Consider the following 5,170-nt stretch of genomic DNA (forward strand, 5'->3'; position numbering starts at 1 on the left):
ACAATAGTAAGGGACTACAAAACTTGATCCAATAGCTCTTAGATAATGCAAACAATTGGCAATTGTCAGAAGTTGTTGACTTGAGCCTTTTACAACTCAGCATATTAATGTGGCTTTACTTTTTATACCACGCGGTTATACTTTTCTGCTGGATGGTTAAGACCAAGTTAAAGTAAGACTTATATAACTAAAAATGTAACTTTTATATCTGACAAGTCATTCAAATCCCTTCAGGATTTACCCTGAAACCATGTACAGTTCCTTGTAGATCTTTTGTCAGTGGACAAGATATCATGCCTACATCTTGTCCTCTGAATAACTACTATGAAGACAACAATATGCAATGTATTAATTGTTGTAACTGTCGTACTAACCTGTTTTAAAACTGTTTCATTGCTATTTTTTCTCATTAAGATGAATAAATTTTTTAAAAGACAATGCAAAGGATAATATAGGATTAATTGAAATCAATGAAAATTCAGATGATAGCACAAATGACATAATAAACATCTTCACAGGAATAATAGCAAAATTTTTTTCAAGTATGGAAAAAGAAATTTGACACACAGATAAGGGAGACATACAGAAATCCAAATAGCCATAATTAGAAATTGCTACACCAAGGCATATAGTAGTCAAGATTCCAGAAATTCAACAAAAGAACAGAATCTTAAAAGCTGATAAGGACAAAGAAAAATCACTGGTAAAGAAAAGCCCATCAGAATTATGGAAGACCTCAACACAAATCCTGGAGTGAAAGACAGCTTGGAGTGAAGTATTTAAAAACCTACATTGAAACAACATCTAACCCAGATTGATGTATCTTACAAGATTATCTCTCTACATTAATGAAGAAAATAGATACTATCCTGATAAAGAACACCCACAGAAGCACATGACCCCAAAATCAGCACTCCCACAAGATATGAAAAATACTATAGAAAAAGATAGCAAAGACACCAATTCCAACAATTTCAAAAGAAGGAGTCTATCAGGTAAGGCAAGAAACTAGCCAGAAGGAAAACAAGGGGAATTGACAACAGGAAAATAATAAAATGACAGTCATTACTTGTCAGATATAGCCAACAATACAGATGGTCTCAGTTGACCAATCAAAAGAGGCAGCTTGGCAGAAAGGGTTGAGAAACGAGATCCAGAAATATCCTGTATGCCAAGAAGCACAGTTAACCCAAAAAGAAATTCACAGACTAAAGCTCAGGGATGAAAACCCCATGCATGCAGAATGTGAAGAAAAGCAGGAGTAGCTATTCTAATGGCAGACAAAGTAGATTTTAAGAGAAAACTGATCAGAGGAGACAAAGTCACCACATATCTCTTAACAGAACAACCAAACAGAAAGAAATAATCAGAAATATATATGCAGCAAATTAAAGTAAATCTACTACATTAAATAAGCACTAATAGATTTGAAAATTCAGATAACTACTAATACAATTGTGATGAGGGACCTCAGCATTCCACTGTCACAGATATACAGATAAGCTAGACAGAAATATCACCAAAGAAAAATCAAATCTGAACGAAAATTTTTAAGAAATGGACTGAATACCTATGGAAAGGGTATCCCCCCAACTATGGCATAACACACATTCTAATCAGCAGCACATGGACTTTCTCCAAAATAAACCACAATGTACCTCATAGAACATGGTTAGTTAAATGTAAAAGAAATGATGTCATCCCATGTGTATGATCAAATCATAGTGCAATAAAATTATAAGTAAATACCAAACAAACCACAAATCTATATAAACATATGGAAATAAAATAGTACTCTCTTGAACAACCAACTGATCACAGATGGAGTTAAAGAAGAAAAGTGAGAGTGCTGTGGCCCCTCTAGAGTGCTGTCCAGAAGTTCTGCAAGGTCTCACGTAGTCATAGCGGAGCTTTTGTAGAATTGGCTGGATTGAGCGTGTGTGTTTCTAGGATTAAGGCTGTAGTCCCCTGATTGGTTTGGCACTACTTTGGTTAGGATTAAGGGGATTAGCGTTAAGGGTGTGAGTATGACCTGGCCTATGGATCAGTGGCCTGCAAGAATATGAGGGACAGGAAGAGTTGCTTGTGTCTTCCTTGCTTGCTGTACTACCTTCTGCCTACAGATCCTCCACATTGACTACTCACAAAGCCCTCATCTGTGTAATCTAATATACACTTTCTTTCCAAAGTCTATGGTTACCTGTCCACCACCATGGACAGAAAATTGACCTCCACTGCGTGGTGACTCAATACCAAATATAATACATGTTTTCGTTAAACCCCAAGGATTTACCTGGAAGTGCATGTGGTAGCCCATAAGACCCACAGTAGTGAAGGACAGAGGAAAGAAGGATCTATTCTAGAGTTTGAACACAATAGTGGTTCCACAGGTAAGCGCAGTTGAGGCTCTGCTCGGAATCATCTGCTATGAAGTGACGGGGCAGCTGATGGGACTGGCAGGCTCTCCAAGCAAATGAGTTCTGAGATTTCCCTTAAGTTCTCTTGTAATTTTTGTGTAATTCTGAGATTATTCATGAATATGAATTGAAATTGTAATATTTCAGAATAAAAGAGAAAGACTTGATGTTTCTAAATTTGCATGTTTCTAACAAAGTAGCCTCAAAAGATAAAATCCTGATGGGCAAATCTGAAGGAGAGGTAGACGGAGCTAAGTGAGAGTGAGGAAGTTAAGCAGATATTTCGTAGTCAAGACTGAGAAAGAAAAAAGAAAAAAGACAAAAACTGCAAACCAATAATGTAATTAACAAATATAATTTGCATTACACACCCCAAAAACAACTTTGACTAAACTGTTGACGAATATACTCAGTACTTCTTTTTAAATTCATATGAAAGACTTTTCAGAATTGAATAAAATTGAAAATTAAATTCTTTTCTACAGAGTCACTGTTTGTAGGAAGTATGTTTGTCAATAATAAAATGACACAAATAATAAAATAATACAGAATAGAAGACTATTACAGCCTGAATTATTTACCCCAAAAATTCATACATTGAAACCCTAGTTAGTATTTCAGACTCTGACTGTATTTAAAGACAGAGCCCTTAGCAAGGGAATTAAGACTAAGTAAGGCTTTTAGAGTAGGATTGAAAGTTATGCTTGGTCTGTATAACAAAGGGAAATTTTCTCATGCAGGAAGACGCCAGAGGATGATCTGTGTGCGAAAAATGTGTTCATGTGAGGACCTCTGAGGCCTTGACTTTGGATTTATAGTCTTCAGCACTGTGAGAAAATACATTACTTACATTTATTTTTTTAAAGGTGGGGAGAAACAGAGAGAGAGAAATAGAGAGAGACAGAGACAGAGACAGAAAGAGAGACAGAGACAGAGAGACAGAGACACAGATAGAGACAGAGAAAAAGAGAGAAAGAGAGAGAGAGAGAGAAAGAGAGAGAGAGAGAGAGGAGATATGTACATAATGTTTTGTTGTTGAGTCTGGCTACAGTTTGGACTCAGTGTAGCTCATATCTCAGCCCCCCAGCACTGGGATTACAGGCATGCACCAGCACACCCAGTTTAGGGACTACTTGTAGGCATGGGATACCAAGGATGGAGCTAGAGACTTTGCCAGGCAGGCACTTAGCCTGCCGAGCTATCTCCCCAGCCCTGTTTCTTACATTTAGACCACACAGTCTCTGGCATTTTCTTAAGGAAGCTCAAGAAAACTGACACATGCTCTGTCTTTACATGTCACACAATTAACAAAGGTCCTGCATGTAGGGGATGTAAGTAAAGCCAAATAGAAAAGTAATCTGCTACAGGAAACAGGAAGGAAATTGAATAGTCAAGTCACTCACACACTCACACACACACACACACACACACACACATATGCACACACATGATATAAACATTAAATGTTGTTTAAGCAAAAGCAGCATCGTATAAGTGCAAATTAAAACCACTCATATGAATAGGAGGGAAAAGAAAGTAACAATACAATGTAGTCTTGGGTAACTGTCTCCTCTAAATATTTATGATGAGAGAGAAACTCTTTGGCAACAATTTCACTAGAAATGTCTCTGTGAGCATGGTGTATTACATGGCGGTCCTGCACCTGTGTAACGTGTGTAGCGTATGTGTTGCCCAGGACTTACACTAGAGCATTTGTAACACTGTGTCTGTAAAGACTCTGCTAAGGTGAAAATGCTCTGTCTCCTTCATTTCTGTCTTGAAAGCCTAGCACCCAAGGCCGTGGTACTAGCAGGTGAACACTCTTTGGAGGTGATTAGGCCTAAGGGTGGGGCCCTCAGGAGGTTAGTGTCAGTGTAAGAGAGCTGCTGAGCAGCTTGGTGGCTGCTCCTGCCACGTGAAGTGACAAGAAGGCACCATCTATGAACGGAGAGTGGTGTGTCAGCACGCAACAGATCTGCCAGCGTCTTGCTCTTGGGTTTCCCTCTGCAGGGGTGAGTAATGGATTTCTGTGGTTATCTACTTTATGGAGTTTTGGGATAGCAGCCCAGGTGTGCTAAGAAACACTCTTCAGTGGGAACACCTTTCCACCTTCCTGGTGGAAGCCAGGGCTCGAAGAAAACTGATCTCTGGATCCTTGAAGGGCTTCTCTCCCACAGCCCACATAATTCCATTTTAATAATACTGCAGCAGTCAGTATTCAGATTATTACAAATTACTGCACCAGCCAAATTCTGAGCACAAAGTGTAATTGTTGTTATCAACTCCTCCGCCAAGGCTGTATGAAAGCTCAGGATAATTACAATGAAAAATGGTACCAAATGCCACAGAGGCTCCTATAAATGTTACTGGAATTTCTACGGCACCACATAATTTCAAGTTTGATCTTGTTTTGTGAGTTACTTAAACAGAAATTACTTTTAGGCTTTTTTTTTGCAGTAATATACAAGCCAAATGTTTAATAATTTACATTCTTGTAATATAATGCTTCCAATTTCTCATCCAATCTGCCTAGGTTTTAAGATCTTAAAATATTTCCCACTCTGTGTTCCAGAGAAAAACTGATTTATGTATTCATTGACTGCTATCTACAATGTCAAAAACGAACCCCTGGAAGGTGGAGGTGTCACTGAGTGGAACAGCACTGATCCAGCAGGTGTGGGATCCTGGGTACAGGCTTCAGGCCCAGAAAATAAAGCATTCAAAACACATGGACACCCTGAATATTTAGTGGA

The sequence above is a fragment of the Octodon degus genome, unplaced genomic scaffold (assembly GCF_000260255.1).
Source record: "Octodon degus isolate 3935 unplaced genomic scaffold, OctDeg1.0 scaffold00101, whole genome shotgun sequence".
NCBI lineage: Eukaryota > Metazoa > Chordata > Mammalia > Rodentia > Octodontidae > Octodon > Octodon degus.